We start from the raw sequence: 18984 nt of genomic DNA, 5'->3' as shown, positions 1-18984 counted from the left end.
ACTGTATACGTGTACAGCAACCATTGTGGGTTACATGTATATTGTTTTTTTATTGATTAGTAAAAAAAAAATTAAAAAAAAAAAAAACATACCTGTTTATCGGTCTCTAGAATGTTTCTGTCGTTATCATCTGGGTATTTCGCTCATTGATACAGCTTGAAAATAACAAATAACCAGTTTATCTGCAAGAAAGAAAAAAAAGCAAAAAGAGAGAGATAATTAGTCAAAAATACAGGCATGTGATATAAATACAAATTTGAGAAAGTTTATTTCATTTTTATCACAGTTGAGTACAAAATTGCAAATGTGTACAAAGTGTATAGTTCATGACCTGCTTTCCTTGGATACAACTTTTGAAAGGTTAACCAAGCAAATTCTTCATTTTTTCAGTTCCCCCCCCCCCTCCCCTAAACAAACACAAACACCACCATCTACAATACAAACATATTTAAAAAATGTTGTTGTTGGGCAGATCCTCTAAAAGGCCATACAAGAAAGTTTAAGGTTTTGCAAAGTTATTTATCATTTAGGACTGCCATACAAGTATTTCAGAGAACCAACAAAATTTGATTTATTCATCCCCCCTGTCCAAAATATGCCAACTTTTTGCAAGTTTTATTACCCCCTTTTGGACACAAGAATGCCCATGCAGAGTGCATTTCGGGTCAAATTTTGTCTCTACCAAAATTCCACTTCTGGAGAAAGATAACAATCTTGGCCTTCTAATAGTGCAGACTAAACAAATACAAGATCACTGTTTAGATAAAGGGACATCTCTCTCTCTCTCAATAAGAAAAAAAAAGACCAGTCTGATTTGACCTTTGAACTTCAGCTGTACAGCAACTGAAAGGCCAAAGCATTCCACAGCTGTTTGGCTGTAGGTCATCTGAAGGGCAAATGCATGTATAGCTGCTGCAGTGCAAAAGAGTGTGTATGAATTCAATGTGCCTAGATTGCACGTAATCTGCACACACACACACAGCTCACAGATGGCAAAAAACACACAGCCGTACACACTGAAGGATCACATGGTAAAATATGTATAAGAATGCATTGGTGTACAGATACAGTACATACACATGTACTGTGCATGGACTATGGACAGGCTATTCCCTCTACTTGCTATCACCCCTCTGGAGAACATTCTAGTAACTAAAACTTCGAAACTGTGTGTCGCAGTATACAAATGTTTTTAATTTTGTTATAACCAAGTAGTTACATAATGTTAACAGCTCATATATTGTTTGAATACAAAGCAACTTGTCACTTGTCCAATTTATAAGATGTTGTATTAAATATTTATAAACTAAAGACAATAAAGAAACAGATTACACAACTACATGCACAGGTACTTCAGCCAGAATTTAAATCATGACATGGATCCCTACTTTTCAAAGGGATTAAATCATGGCTATACAACAAATGTATTGCTATAACAAATGCCCATACACCTCAGTGCGAAAATTGTACATGTACATATAGTTTGTGGCATTTTTTAAAGACACTCTCCAAATTCTTTGTGATCATGTACTTGTATGCAAATTATATGTACATTTAGATATAAATTAGCTGACTAAGATAAGGAGGAAAGGGAATTTCCTACTGGGCAATCTTTTAATCATACAAAATCAAACATATAAAGATAACATGGCCAACTGTCTGGCCTAAAAGACCTTCTTATTTTGAAAATCATTTTCATCCAGAGAATTTGCACTTAAAAATATGTCTACATAGTACATGTGCATGTTGGCCTATTTGTAAATTGTATCTTGTTAAAATACAATGGGGTTTTGTCTTTCTCAAAAACTACAGTATCAAAGAAGACTACAGTCCAAATCTAAAATCTTTTGACTTGTAAATATAAGGCCCAGGTTGATAACATGCAAAGTTTGTTGACCCTGCATTGTTATTGTACGACCTACAGCATATTCTTACAAGGAAAAAGAGGTTTAATCCAGATTTAGACTCTAAAATGCAGGCTCTGCAATCCATGTCGCATTTGACATCACTGCGTAATTTAGCCTTTCCTGTGCATAGATCGTTACGTCATTAACTTCCAGAGGGGGTTTGCCTGCTTGCTGTAACCCACATCAACAAAGGAATCGACAGGCCATGTGAATTGCGAAATGTGGCTCTTCTCCCTATCGGGCAAGCCAAGCACAGCTGACTAACAATCAGCTGACTTTGTTTATAATACGCTGGTATTTCTGGATGGCCTTTCAACATCATGCAATTATTGAGAGGGCCTTTCTGAAGGCTTGATATTCATTTCAATGCTGTGATCATGACATTAAATTTAGCTTAACTTCAATATCCGTGCACAATGTAGTTTTTCAATCGCCTGTATTCTATACGTGACAGTTACAGGATGTAGTGATCATTTTTGTTTGGAAATATCATTATGTAACTTTCTTACAAGTTTAGGACAATTTTTTTTAATAATTTCTTCCCTTCTCATCATATTTCATTACCTCTCCTTTCTTCAAACATATTATTCCCTACTCCATGATATCTGTGCATGTTTTCACTCTTCCCTTTGTGTTCAATACTTTCAACACTTCTCTCAATATTTCTTGATAACCAAAATTGGCATACAACAACTAAATTATTCACACCCTTTACCAAGTTTTGTATTTTTTTAAGTACCCCGGTATGTGAAAAATGGATTTGTCCTGATTTATATTTCTTGAGGATGTGATATATTGAAGCTTAAAAGTAAGAAGTATTCAACAAAGGCCCAAATTCAACCAATCCACCTTTCATTCTTGAGTTATGAAATATACGAAAAACATCAAATTTACAAGGGGTATGAATTGAATAATCCAGTTTTTAATTTGTCACAATGCCCACGCCTCAAATTGCCAACACATCAAGCGATGACGCAGCGGTATCTTGGTATTACGCAATAGCATGATTCAGTCTTAGTAATTAAAGTCAAAAACTTCCAGGGGGATGAAGTCAACTGAACAGGATTCACATCAACAGAAACCATGTGTTCAGGACGGCATCATGTCTTCCTGTTTATAAACATGTCAATTATATCATGACTTGCTTAATACTGTAGATGTTCAGCGCTCAGTCATGTCACTCGATGCGATTAGGAAATGCTTTAGGATGTAAGGAATAAAAGAGGACATTGCACAATTGAAGATTTCCCAATCCGTTTAAAGACCGTCACCACTACTGGGCTAGAAGGGACTAGACCACACAGAGAGCCATCGAGGTCACTGTGACAGGTGGCTATCTCATTAACTCAGCTCTCATTTAACATAAGAAAAAGAGGATCATGGGGGACCAGCAGGCACCGATTGGGGAAGTTTTCTATATAGAGGGAACAAGTAGCTACAAGTATGGCAGTGTGCCTTTAAGATCCTGCTGTACTTGTAACAGTGTACGGTTATATGCACATGGGGGTGTTTCACAAAGATCCTAATTTGAACTTACATGTATCTCCGAGTTAAACTTAACAATTACGGAAAGCCATTGGCATCTTGGAAAATATTTTGTAAAAGTTTTATTTTAAAAGGCATACAATGTTGATTCAAATCATTCAATTGTTTCTATTATCAAGGAGATTTCAAATTCTTGATGTGGGATTAATGAAAAGTCTAAAATACTTGAATTTTTGCTTTCCCTTTTGTCAAATGAATGTTTTATATTTTTCAGATTTTTTTTAACGGCCTACAAACGGAAACTTGTTTGAGGTTAAATAACAACATAAAATGTACAGGGAGTATGAATGATTCAGGTAAAGGGGGAAATTCCACCCTGATATTTAATTGGTTTTAATGGAAGCAGGAAAATGAGAGAAACAGGTTAGTGAAAGTTTGGGCAGAAACCGATTGAAAACAAGCATCGGATATTGCTCAAGCTTTCACCAACTTGTTTCTCTCATTTTTTTGCTTTGATCAAAACCAACTTTCCCTTGTATATGGTATATACATGTATATATTCATGGTTCACTTGTCCCATTATTATCATGATCGCCTAAATGTGTCAGGTAAAAATAAATAGTAAGCTGCTGAATTGTACGGCGCAAAGAAGAAAAGACTTACAACATGTAACAAATTGCTGTTGGGAAATGATTTCAGCCATGTTTGGCCCATAACACAGTTCAATCATGTTGTACGATTTAATTGTAAAAGATTGCAGATAAATTGATGCTTGATCAAATCTGTTTGCCATGAGAGATTGAACAAGTGCCTGTGCAGCATACATTGTGTGCAATCAAGTTGAAACAGAAGCCCTGGGAAAAACTCGAACAAAAACACAGACCAGTAACCAGTTAAACTGTCCAAATGACGCTAACTTGGCAGATTTTATGGTGGATATAGAAAAAAAGATGTGAGTAGTGAAAAAAAAGAAGTTATTATTACATCAGACTTGTACTATGAAGTTAATTTGCAAACATATCAAGGTATTCCATTCTTAACACAATAATATAATTAAAAATGTCTTATGCAAGTTGCAATGACATAATTCTTGTTTTTTTTATTTCCATTTAGCGAGATTTCTCAGTCGGCAAACTACCTGCATTCTTCAAAATTCCCTTGCTCTGGGCAGGTCCAAGCTATTGTCCCCTCTGAGGGTCAAATTTCATCTTTATATATATTTAACAAACTATACCTCATTTTAAAGCTGAAACTATGAATTTTATGAATCTGATTAAAAAAATTAAAAATTATCAAAATACGAAGAGTGCCAAGGTCACGAACTTCGATTTGTATTAATTAGCGTGACGTACGGGACATTACATTTGTATTTTTGTATCTCATTTGAATTATTTTTTTTAAATTAAATATCTCAGGACATGAAGACCATCATGCTAGAAAATAGGAAAAAAATATAAAAACTTTCAAAATTAATTAATTATGCAAATGAGGTAGGTTCCAAAGTGTGATGTCCCGTACGTCACAATTTGATCATAATTTGTTTAATTTTAATTATGAAAATAATTTTTTTTTTTAAAGATATTCTAGGAAGTTCTAATTTAGATGAATACCTAACAAAAAATAGGTTTAACAAAAATTTCAAAAATTCTGTGTTGATTACATAATCAAATTAAGAAATGTGACGTATGGGAAATGTGTGTGACGTACGGGACAACCCCATATAAAACCAATGCGAGATGTGAAAAAGGAAATGACCAAAAATGAGAATATACTGTATACTGTGTTAGGAAACTTGTTGTATACAGGGATATATGAACATTCCAACTGGGTCCCTTCTAGGAATTTACTTGTTTGTACTTTTGTTGTTGTTTTATGTAATTGTTGTTAATGTAATAATTGTAATTAGTCTTCAAGCCAGACCCCTGGTATTATCAACTTTGGTATTTTGCCAGTTGATGTCTCCAACATTGGCAAGATGCTAAATATGTTTATCATAATAGTGTACTAGTTGCTGGAATGAGTCTAATGAAATTATATGGTAGTGGATGCACCAGAAGCTGGCTTTTACAACTCATAGATGCTGCAGATAAGAATAGCACATGTATGCTATCAAGCTCTCCATGTGAGGTTTTTTTTATATTCTATTTTTATCATATACAGTACATGTATGACGGTAAAGGATTACAGCATGCACTGTACATGTTATGGAGCCAGCTCGGGAATCCTGATCTCCTAAAAACTAAATCATAACTTGTATTTCACACTCTCACCCACTTACGATTTTTATCACTTTTACACCCATGCATTTTTGTTGAGTTTGCTTTAAATTAATCTTTTGAATTGTGGAAAAGGTCACACAAACCTTTAGGGTTTTAATTTCTTATATCTGGTGGTGTTAATAAGATGTTTTAATCAATACGAAATACATTCAAGATTTATATTTTTGTATCCATCTTTCACAAACATGTAGGCTACATTAATGTACATCAAAATTCTTGAATATATGACAGCAACATATACATGTTCTAATCTGTGATAAAAGGATATAAAAATGACAATATGTCCAGCATTATCTTTGAATTCCTTCAAAATTCTATGATATTACTATCAAATAATTCAAACAAGCTACTTCATATTTTTAATGTATCTTTGTTCACAAACATGTTTAGAACATAAGAAATGTTCTTTGACAAAATATGATGTGCCGAGTGTGCTCCTGTGTTTCAAACAAGTTGAAATAAAAGTTTTCAAGTTCAAGTTCATCTTCTTCATTAATTATTGTTTAAAAACATTTTGCAATGTTAAATGGAATGGATAAAAGAAATGAGAAAAGAAGCATGACTGCACATAATAGATGGGTAAATGGAATAAAAATGGTAATATACATGTAGTGTGTATGAATATGAATTCAATTGGTTTTCTATTTGTATTGATTTACCTCATAAATTAACACAGATGATATTAAGTGATGGTCAGAGGATCTAATTGGGTTCTAAAACACTCTAATTGTCACTGATTTAAGTTAAAATTGTTCACATTTAACAAATTTTGACGAAAATTCTCCATTTCAATGCATTTTCCCATAGGGAAAAGTTGTCCCGTACGTCACGTGTCCCGTACGTCACATGCACACATTTATGTTTTGGTATATTACATAATAACGAAAGGTCAGAAAAATATGGTAATAGTTGTGATTAATGCTTGATTCCATAATGAATTAAGATATCATTACCATAAATCTCATAACTTAATAAATTCAGAGAACTTTTATGATGAACTTATTTTTGAAAAAGTCAGAAATTCTCTGGTCCCGTACGTCACGCAGCACATTAATTGCATTAAAAATTAATTTATGAATTGGTCAGAACTAAAAATTTCCACAAATGAACTAGCCCATAATAGCCACAGACTCATACCAAATGATAGTCATATAAATAATGTCATCCATTGTTATTTCTTGTTTAAAGTCTCTGAATGTCCCGTACGTCACAAAGCAAATAGCTTGGACCTGCCCCTCTATAAAAGTACGCAAGTTTACATTCATGCGCGATCATTCTTGTAAACGATTGGAGTCTACATGACTGCACTCATTGCGCAATGCACTTGCAGGGAACTTCCAGAGGGGGGCTGCCGGTGAATGGAACTTCGTCAACAAAGACTGGCAGTGTGTCTGGCTTGTGTGCAATGATGTGATGCAAGCCAGCTAAGCCAAGCCAAGGATAGCTAGACATGCAGACTTTAATATGCACAGTGCAGAGATGTATTAAACCCATGTTAAATATGCATGACTCCTCACTGAAACAATATAAATAAAGACAACAAACCAGCCCATTGTTTTGTTTCAGCTAAGGGGAAAATGGAAGCTTTGTTCGAGGAAGGAGATAAATTTGACTTCTGCATTGTCTTTGCCTAACAAATTAGCATGAGTCTGTTCCATTAGAGGCACAGAATACATGCACTGTGGGAAGAACTTTAGTTCAACTTATGACTACATCTAGAGGCTACAATGATAACAACAATGCAAGCATCTTCAATATGCAACATGCAAGAAGAGGGAATATGAAAGAAAAGGTTAATTGTGCCATTATATACAGCTCACTGTTATGTTATGTACAGCCTTTTCTACCTTCTCTTAAATTAGTCATCCAAAATTTGAGAACATGTTCAGTTAACAATTAAATTATTCCTACCCCATGTAAATTATATGTGTTTTTTTGTCTGTGTTCTACCTAACTCAAGAATGAAATAGGGCCTTTGTTGAATACTTAGAAATAGTCTAGATGTATTAAGCTTTAATGTCACATTCTCAAGAAAAATATATCAAGACAAATCAATTTTTCACATACTTTAGATAATTACAAAAGTTTGTATTAGGTATGGAGTACTGTATGCCCATGTAGTTTCTAATTGTATGATAGAGACCTCAAAGAATTCAAATAACTTTTATCATAGCAGCAATTTTACCCTGTCGTACAAAGCCTTCAGTCAAAACATTTGCATAACAATGACATTAATCTTGTACATTTCAATAAGCTGCAGAAGACCAGATACAAATACATGAACGCCAGAACTCAAGTCCCAACAAACCGCTCTATCCCTTGCATGTACATTTATATTTAGGAATCGCCGTTATGCTAACCCTTAAAAGGGCCCAAATTGAGTTTCCCAAGCAAAAGTCAATGTGTTGTACCAAGGACATCGGATGTCCGCTATCCTTGGAGCCACAAAGGAAAGGAAGAGAAAGGGAAAGCAAACGGGAAGCTGACATCAATTAAAACCATCCATGGGAAGGAAAAGCCCGAGCAATGACACAATGAGAGAGAGAGAGAGAGACAGACAGACAGACAGACAGAGGGAAAGAGAAAGTGAGAGTGAGAGAGAAAGTGAGCGAAAGAGAGGGAAAGAGAAAGAAAAAGGGGAAAGAGAAAGAAAAAGGAGAAAGAGAGAGAAAGAGTAAAGAGAGAGAAAGAGTAAAGTGAGATAAAGAGAGAAAGACAGAGAGACAGAAACACAGACAGAGAGAGTGACATGGATGAATGGACCACAATCATTCAAAACTATTACTGCCAAAGATAATGTCAAAAACTTGTTAAACTTCACCTACTGTAATATTGCTCATTCACAAAATGGTCTGTCAAGTGTCAAACCAGGTGATTTCGTGGACCTGCTTGTGTACATGTATGTTGAATTTTGATTAAATACCGACATTAATTCATGTACAGTAGGCCTAAATGTAATAGGAAGCTTCCAAAGTGAAAGTGAAGGGAGAGTGAAGGGAGAGTGAGGGAGAGTGAGGGAGAGTGAGAGAGAGAGAGAGAGAGAGAGAGAGAGGGAGAGAGAGAGAGAGAGAGAGAGAGGGAGAGAGAGAGAGAGAGAGAGAGGGAGAGATCAACATGTAGAAAGCGAGAGGATGTTTTCATAAGCAATGCAATGTAATGCACTTCCCAAACACTTCTTCCCCTAAACAGAGATGAATCTAAAACGAAAGTACCGAAACTAAAATCACATACATTTGCAGTATGTGTAATGTACATGTACATGCAGGTCTACATACTTTGAGCAACCATGACTTGTACTACACGTTCATGCACTATTCCTAGAAAAATAAATACCATTGCACAAAAGATGACCAAACAGAATTAGCCCCCACAACATGACTGGACCTAACAATCAATGTACAGGTATAGTCATCACAAAGAAATCTGAGGCAGGGCAAGTATCTAAATCTAATTTTCAAAGAAAGAACGCCCACAACTTGCATTGTACAGATTAGTGCTGTAACATCACGGATATCTCCAATTCCGTTTAACCGCCAGTCAAAACCGGACGGTTTTCGGTTAAACGATTTTAAAAAAAAAATTTTTTAAAAAAATAAAAAAATAAAAAAAAAAAAAAAAAAAAAAAAAAAAATCGTTTTTTTTTTTTTTTCTTTTCTTTACCGACTCTGTCGGCAACTTTCATTTAACTGCGAGGTGCATTTAAAGGGGCCGATTTGTGCTTGTGAACTTGTCACAAATAATAGTAACAATGTTGTTTTTAGAAGAATGTGTGAGATCATTAATGTAAATTAAAAACAGTAGAGGACCTAGGACAGAACCTTGTGTAAAAGTTGGATAAATTATTATTATAAACTACATATTGAGATGATGAGATCTATTACAAAGATTATGAGATCTATTACAAAGATTACTTTCAAACCAAGATGACAGACAAATTGGAGTGTTGTTCTAGTTTTGGAGTGGTGAGTCAACACACAGATTACTGAGCTGGGAGACATTGCCAGGCATAGTGCCAGGTGGAGGGGCATAAATCGAAACTTTAAAAAAAAAAAAATTATAAAAAAAAAAAAAAAAAAAAAAATATTAAAAAAAAAAAAAAAAAAAAAAAAAAATATTAAAAAAAAAAAAAAAAAAAAAATCGGGAAAACGAAACCGTCCAATTGAAAACGGAATCCGCCATGGGCGGTCGGATACCGGACGGTTAAACGTTTGACTACAGCACTAGTACAGATACCAATGGGGTGCACATGTATTCCTATTGACTTTCAAGTGGCTTTCAATGAGTCATTTACACGGTTGGTCGGTAGCATAAAGATGACTGTGTTTACTGTAAATAATTTATCTAACAAATCAGGCCACCAAAAACAAACAAAAAAGATTTTTGCAAGGTGCTGTATATTCTCCTAAAGTCCCTGAAATGCAGTAATGTTTGACACTAACAGGCACCCAGATAAAAAGAAATGTTAAAAAGAATTTCTACATAGGACGCAATATACATGTAGAAACAAAATTTCAGTCCGAAACTTAATTTCAAATAATGTTTGTGTTAGAGCCTGAATACAGTATCGATTCTCTTTCAAATATTACTTATTTATTAGTGATCAGTAATTTGCTTTATTCAATATCGATCAAATTCTGTATTTCCTTCTACTTAACTCGGTTCCCGTCATTAAATAATACTCACTTCCCCTCTTTTAAATAATTGATATGTCAAGCTTCAAGACAGCTTGATTTCAAGTTTACAAATTCCCTTCATTCATGAACTTCTTCTTCCAGTGCTATTAACATCCTTGGAAGTAGCCTCTAATGCTACCATACACTTGTACATAAACATGTCTTGTACACCAGTGTATCGTTTAAGACAACGTCCAAAGTACAAGTTCACTGACATCCCATTGAAAGGCGTGTTAAAGTAAAATGGGTTGTCGACGAACTTGTACGTATGACGGTTTCATGAAACACCACCCTGGCTTTTGAATGTACATCGGGGCATCGTTCCAAGATAACATTATAATTACAAGTTCACTGACTTCCTTAAATGGGTTCTCGACAAACTTGTACGTACAACCGTTTCATGAAACTGGGCCCTGGCCTTTGAATGTACAAAGTACATAAACTTGTAAGTTTGACGGTCTCATGAAACCGGGCCCTGGCCTTTGAATGTACAAATACAGTGTAAATTAACTTGTACATAAGACGGTCTCACGAAACCGGGCCCTGGCCTTTGAATGTACAAAGTACATGTACAGTCTACATAAACTTCTACGTACAATGTATGACTGTTTCACGAAACCAAGCCCTGGCCTTTGAATGTACAAAGTACAGTCTACATAAACTTATACGTACAATGTATGACTGTTTCACGAAACCAAGCCCTGGCCTTTGAATGTACAAAGTACAGTCTACATAAACTTATACGTACAATGTATGACTGTTTCACGAAACCAAGCCCTGGCCTTTGAATGTACAAAGTACAGTCTACATAAACTTATACGTACAATGTATGACTGTTTCACGAAACCAAGCCCTGGCCTTTGAATATACAAAGTACAGTCTACATAAACTTATACGTACAATGTATGACTGTTTCACGAAACCGGGCCCTGGACTTTGAAGGTACAAAGTCCATAACACTTCCTTGTTCCCGTTCAAAGCAAAGGTAATTAAGGATGAAAGGGAAAGCTACTGAAAAAATCCCTCTGTCATAAAAAAATAAAAATGTTCAGCGTTACAAACCAGCTTGTAGTTTGTAAGTGGTCACGAGGAAAGAAGAAACATTGCACGGATAGAGGAAGAGATAGATTTAAGTGTAGCTCGAGAAGAGAAGACCCCCTACAGAGCTCTTGTTGTAATAATAATACATGAACTATTAATGTACCTGTTGGAAACTTGGAATCCATACATGTAGCAAGATCAGCAGTATGCATCTCACTTTTCCAATTACCAATTTACATGTACTGTAGGTGTAGGTGTGCGTGTGTATCAGGTGTACAAACTACAAAGTCCATGTACACAAGACAACTTTTTTTTTTAAATCTGGGTCAAGATTCAAATACATTGTAGGATTGTAGCATACCACTTACTATCAAATGTTAGCCCAGAATGCAACTTTGGTTAGTTAAACGTTTGGGATAATGTAAATCTTCTGATTTTGAGAATGTAACCATATCTTTTTTTAGCACTGTATCTGCGTTGATTCAACCAATGAAACTTCATATCTCTTATCAGACAGTTCATTGAAATGTCAACCTTAATTTTTTCTCTAAATCCTTTTTTTTCTTCTCAAAAGATCCTTTCAGGTTTTGTTTCCCCGACACCGACACATTCCAGCTCAAAGGACGAAGGTGTTTTAGTTCCTTTGAAAATGACAAAAGGATCGGAAAATCAGTAGCTCTAACTGGTTTAATAGCGGGAGATGGCATTCCAATCTATTCAAAGTATTGCTAAAATCCTTGAAAAACCAGCTGAATGTCTGAAAAGTCACAGATCATAGAATAGATGTACCACATTATATTAGAGCTGGTACATTCATTGTATTAGGGCTAGTGACACAGCTAGACGCTTGAAGGTGTAAAAATCTGATCCGCAGTTTTCCACGAAAATTGCAACAGTTCTTTAATTTTGTTTACCATAACCCTTAAAATTGCTGACCACTCCCATTTTATTTCTTGCTGCATTCTTGGACAACAAGGTTTCTAATTTTGTTCGCTTCTCTACATTTATCATTTCACCAAGACATTTATTCTGGTTATGGTATTTATGACTGAAGTTGCTTAGCCAATACTTATGGAAATAATGTCAAGACAACGTCGTATCAGGGTTTTTTGTTTTTGTTTTTATTTTCAATCTCTCTATCTATCTCTCTCTCTCTCTGTCTATTAATAACATACCTACATTATAAAACATCAACCTCATGATAGGGACTTGACAGTCTATCCCTACATTCAGACTAACATAATTCATGGTATACAACTATACATACATACACCACATGTATATCATTTTTTTAAACGCCGTACAAAGAAACGTCACATTAAAACATCATATAGCGAAACACATGTTTTTGAGCATCATTTGAATGAAAACTATTTAAAAAAATATATAAAAACAAACAAAATCCGCTTTAGTCTGAACGTCACATCATGTTACATAAATCGCATAATTTGCCAGGACTTTTCACTGATGATTAGCCAGCTGACACTTCAAGATTGTTTCTGTATACGTTTGTTTATACAATGTTGTTTATCTAGCCTGTATGCTCCTTTCACAATACAACAATTCTTTCTACGTTTTTTTAAATACAATTCTTGTATAACTGTCTATAGTCAGAACAAGCTACCAAGCACAAATTGGTAATATCCTGTTGGGAGGTGTGAAGTTAATTAGGACCAATGAATATGATTAGATCAAAGCATTAACATATTCATGTGTAGGAAAGTGTATGCCTTATTTGAGCAAGGTCCCATACATTACCATGTACATGTACATGTAGGGGAGGTAATATTCATATGCCTATCACACCAGAAAATGGATGTTATACATGAAGCTTTTGATTCAAACAATGAAAATGAAACTGAAATAGGCGACCGATCCCATTGCAAACCATCAATAATGGTCACTTGGCAAGAAAAAACAAAAATAAATAAATATTGAAAACAAAGTATCACATCAAGTGCAAAAATTAAATGGTTAAAGATTTGAGAATCCATCTCCAAACATAATAATTTTGTTTGTTATCTTGGAATCAGTCCTTTACCCAGCTTACTATAAATGAGCAAATTATCCCAAGGTACCCTGTACGTTACTTGGGATGGTGGATTCTGTGGAATATGTAGCTTAATATTTTAACCCTAATCTTGAAAAATGTGTTCAGATGAGTAAGAAAGTCAAATAATTTTCTTCCAGAAACATTAACATTGACCCCTTGGTAGAAGAAAAAAGTTCTCAAGGAAACACAAGCATGATTTATAAAAGTCAAAGTATTCTAGAAATTACTTATTTGACATTTATCACATAAGTTTGTGGCCCAGAACCCGTTACAAGATTGAAATTCATTTTCCCACACGACGCACACATACTGTAGAATCATGGCAAAAAGATATACTTGTATGCCACCATGAAGAAAAGACAGAGCAGAAATTGCACAATTAATATCTTCCGAAAGAAGACAACCGCAATCAGCGCCTAGTCTACACCGGCAGACCAACTTTCTTGGTCTTCCTGACAAAAATGCTAGGACATCTTCAAACATGCAAGCATCAAATTAAGCAACATGGATGAACATTTCCTCAATATCTTTAACATTGTTCAAAATGAGTAGTCTCAGCCTCACAGATTCTCCAATGGAGGTTACGCAGAGGGTGGGAGTGAACCAAAGGGGCGCCATGGCCCGTAGGGTAGACTAGACGGTCTTTTCCGAAAAAGCTGGGGGTCTTTTCTGTCTTCTTGTGAGTGTAGCAGGCTGATGGCAGAGACCTGATTCATTTCCGATGCGTTAGCGGGCCGGGAACGGAAGGGATTAATCCGGCTCCCTTTTCGGTGATTCAATCTGCCTCATTAGAGTTGGTGGGTTACGAGACGAACGAAGACAGGCAGAGGACAAGCAAGGATAACCCTCACAGGCTCACACAGCAGTCATCACAAGGGTACTTCAAAAGTCCAAATGAAGAATAATAGCACTTATTTCAACCATTGACAGTGACTACAAGAATTGAATGTACTAGCTTACGTCTACAATGTACATGTAGTTTACCAAGAAAATCTTTTTTTTTAATGAATAAAACCACTAAAGATTTATAATTGTTTCAAAACTTGTTTCAAAACAGACTACCAATTCTCGCCAATAACGAACAGTAACAGGAATCGACCAACAAGGGGTGCTACATACAAAATTTTTAAAAAATGATAATAAAACCTGCTTACCACCGAAGTCTCTATTAAAGTGCTCAAAAATATAGTTAGGGTTGCGGTTTTGGTTAGAGCCCGAGGTAAAGTGTTTCTACCTGGGTAAAAATCAAGAATTCTTAAAGTGCACCAATTACCAAAACATGAACATGGGGTTGAATGTTTTCGTTTATTATTTTTTATACTTTTGAAACGTTTACCTACAGAATGTCAGGTAAAAAAAAACAATCTGAGGTTGATTTTAAACTTTCTAGCTACATGTTTATACAGTATGTATACATGTACACAAATAAAAAAAATTTCAGGTGATTTGCACACTTTTGGAATCCTTGTTTAAGTGATTCGACACACGCTCTAACAACGTACGCTCTACGGCAGTTCTCATTTCTCTCTTGGGTGAGGAGTGGCAAATGTACATTGTAGATTAACATCATGCCCGAGAGGACATGGATACCATGCAGGGGGATTTGAACTCCTAACTTTTGCATCTCCAATCAATTGTTTAAAAAAAATCTACCAATAACTCAGAGAAGAACAACAAATGTTTTGGACACTTTGGTGGGGTTTGACAATAACAGTGATTATCTAGGGATCGAGTGTAAATGGGCCTCGAGTCTCTGGACCCCAAAAGTTTAGAAGTTTTTACAGAGGGGCAATGAAAACGGACCCTAAACATTAGAATCAAGACAGCCAGTGCAAAACTAGACAAAATCCTGACGTTTTAAAGATTGTACATAATTTGTGTAACTCTAGCCTACTGTACTGTATGAAAATCTTCAAAACTTCTTTTCAAATTCGATCAAAAAACTTGTAAATGTATGACTGACGAGGACTAGCCCGGGAGGGGTGAAAACGTTGGGGAGCGAGCGGGCTGCACCGGAAAGCTGTGGCGTCTAGCATAATTTACTGGTTTGTATGACCTCATTCTCCGAGACCTGACAGACGAGAGACAGGGATAGACACGCACTACTCTAAACTCCGCTCTATGAAATACATCCTGCTTTGGAACATTGTGCCCCCGTTCTTCGCTCCTTCCTTCCTCCAAACTCCTGTGTCATAGGCCTTGTCATATTTCAAAACACGAGCAAAGTCTAGTCTCGTTTTCGGTCCTTCAGCGAAAGGATAGGTTCCTGCCGAGCTACCACAAAGTTGAGTTGAGTCGAGTTGTGGTTTTATTATCCAAATATTCAAATACAGTAAAACAATAATAAATGTATGTTTAACAAATATCTTGATTGAATAACAGGGACCAGAAAATACCATAAAATGTTAATCATGTCTGGTACCTTTAAAGTACATGTACTGTACCTGTACCGTATCTCAACATTAAACAATTTGTGTACCGTATATTGAATACAGAATGACAAAAATGTTAAATTATTTTTGTTTGAATCATTGAATACTTCCCCAAACTTAATTTACTCATTATCAACAAAATATTTGTCGTAAAACAAAAGTAACTTAAGTGTACAGACAGATGTGTGATGAGCTTAAGGGTCTTGTTATGAAAGACTACAGCACATGTAGAAGGCTCAGACATTCAAGATTACGGGGTATGTGCAGGAATGGCATCGCACACCGATATTGCTAATTTTAGAGGCAAATAGATCTTTCTGTCGTATTCGAGTGTAATAACATCCCATACATATTTTTAGTAGTGCCCCTACAGAGAAATCACTTACAATTTTACAAACAAACTTTGGGAAAACCGGAAGGTAATAATATTTTTTTCATAAAATTTTGTATACACTGCAGACTTAGTGATTCCAAACATATCAGACATTCATAGCTTTCTGATAGATAATTCTGATTTTTTTTTTTTCCATTTCGCTATTGTTTATCCCATTTTCTGCTTTAATACAAATGAACTTTTTACAAGCATTGGAAAGCCCTACATGCTGATGTATGGGAATTTCACACTGATTATATTCTACTGATATTTTACTCAAAAAGAGGAAAATTACTAACTCTTTTTGGCAAACCTCAATGAGATTCTCGTTGCTCAGTCACATCAGAAGTTTGGTGTACTGAAACTTTTGATTGCACGTGTTGCCGTACTTGTGCGTAGCTGAAGTATCTGCGTAGCTTTAGGACCCTCTAACATACATGTGTAATTGACCTGTTTGACTGTTTACATATTTAAACACTAAAACAGGTCCATCGTACAAAATGCGAACAACACTTACTTACTCTCTACTGGTAAATTAAATACAATTTTCCTTTGGATACATTAACAATTAGGGTCAAAAGCTAATATAGATTCTTTGCCATTTGTATGCATAAACATCAAACATCAGTAACTTTCCTTCTTTCCTTCAATCAATTTCAGACATCCTTGGAATTCTGAAAAAATTGGAGATCCTATATTTGTGTTTGGTGTAGGAAACTAGTATGGTACAAGTTACATGTAGAGGTCTACATCATGTTCCTGTTTGATAAACTGACAACTGCATCTGGACAGGGTGTTGTGTGTCCAGACAGTTTACAAAGGTTGGATTTTACGCATTGAATAGCACCAATTTACAATGTACATTGTGAAAACAACAGTCTACATTGCGAAAGATTCAAAGAACATTGCCTGCGATGTTGTTCAAATCAATTCGTCTAAAAATCTGTCTTGAATAACACACAACACACAAGCCATCTATAGCTTATAGCTGATAGAGGTTTTATTGTGAAGGTGTCAATCTCCAGATCAAAAGACGAGATGAAGAATGATGAGGAGTTAAAAATGTGAACAAGACAAAATTAATTCCAGATCCATTTCCAATTCCAGATCAAAGTAAATCATCAAATTCAATGAACAGTCTAACTGGCAATGTCATGACAATGATGACATATTTTGCTTTAATTTGATGAACTGTCTTTAATGACTCATTCAATTTTATAAATTTAAAAATAAGGGAGACATCGAGTCTAGACTCATGAGAGTTGCCAGTTGATTCCGTCCAAGTTGGACCGAGAAAAAAAATCAAACTCAGATCAGAAAGAAAAAAAAATCTGCATTCTAGATCTACAACTATTCAACACAATGAGGATTGGTCGCATGAATACAAGTAACCAACTGAGATGAAGTCTAAAAGATAGAATCTGACGAAAAATGAAGCTGTTTACATTATCAAATGGGTTAACATGCAGACATTTCATTACAGCCCCATGCACCCACTACCATGCACCACGTTGCCTGCCATTGACTCCATCACACAAACCTTCCCACCACGAGAAAAAGCGCAGAAAAAAGGGAATATTAATGATTTCTTTAAATGTACAGTGTGATATAATTGTTAAAGAATAAACTTTGATTTTATTTTTAGAATCTGGTCTTATAAACGTGAAGTATCATTGAAAGTTTACAAGTCAATCGTGGTCATTCAAATCAGCTGTTTTGCTGAGCGCAAAATACGAATCACACACAGATCACACACGAAATTCAAATCGGAAGCGCCCTCACAATTTTCAAATTATCTCACGAAACAGTGGAAATTTAGATGAGGATTGAGAAAAACTAAATACTTACCAGTGTAATCGTACTATCCACAGAATATTCCACGTCAAATCGAGAAAGAATCCATAAATTATATTCCAAGAAAGGGTGAAAGCCTGTCGGCTATTGGGGTCATTCAGAGACGATCCACTCGGCGACAGGCGCGCGAAAATGAAAATACATGAACGTGAGAAGACGCAGTGAGGGGGAAATGATCATGCAGAAAAACCGTTAATTTTCGCTAAAAATCCACAGAAAATTTACCAGATCGTAATTGTAAATATATTTCCAATCCATTGAGAACGGTAATCCTAGACGACAACAGTCAATAATAAATCCATTGATGATAATTCTCTATCCGGTCATCGAGGTCGGGTCGAAACAAATATGGCGGAATCTCGGTGCGTTGTTCTTTATTCGAAATTTCCTCTTCAGCGAACGATTGACGCGCCCGGCAGGTCGAGTTGTCGTAGTAACTGTCAATCAATATGCAGATCCTTTCAAAATGCCGACGCCCCGCCTACTCGCTATAGCAACTGTTATGCAAATGAGGCGAAGCGACCGTCGAATCGATGATGTCATACGCAATGGCATGCAAATATCCCGGATGCTGGGTCATGTGACCACGTCTCGTTCGAGGCTTTTCCCGCGAAAACTAGCGTCCTTTCAAATGTGCGCGAAAATAGTAAACGTAGGATGTCTACGTGTACGCTGCGAGTTGGAATCTTCAGTGATCCGAATTGGGTGCACGTGCGTTGTTTTGGAGCAAGGCGATTGTAAACAAACTGGGAAGTGGGCCCCTCTAAAACACAATTTGGTTTGATGGAAAAGAACAAGCTCGTCCCTTCCACTTTCATTGCGTTAATGAATATTGCAGTTATGAGTCATGTTTTGTCATTACATTTAGTCATCAAAGTAGTGATGA

General features: G+C 35.8%; 1 long non-coding RNA gene across 1 annotated transcript; it reads right to left on the bottom strand.

The window, feature by feature from the left end:
• Window positions 1-83: 83 nt before the first annotated feature.
• LOC105446349 lies at window positions 84-18594 on the bottom strand. Its single transcript, XR_004062819.1, has 2 exons — window positions 18093-18594; window positions 84-182 (listed from the first exon to the last, which is right to left on the bottom strand). It is a non-coding gene; the product is annotated as an uncharacterized LOC105446349 (long non-coding RNA).
• Between the last annotated feature and the right edge of the window lie 390 nt (window positions 18595-18984).

The sequence above is a fragment of the Strongylocentrotus purpuratus genome, unplaced genomic scaffold, assembly GCF_000002235.5.
Source record: "Strongylocentrotus purpuratus isolate Spur 01 unplaced genomic scaffold, Spur_5.0 spur5_contig_812, whole genome shotgun sequence".
Lineage (NCBI taxonomy): Eukaryota > Metazoa > Echinodermata > Echinoidea > Camarodonta > Strongylocentrotidae > Strongylocentrotus > Strongylocentrotus purpuratus.
Note: the sequence above shows the minus strand (reverse complement) of the source record. Positions and strands in the feature narration are given on the sequence as shown.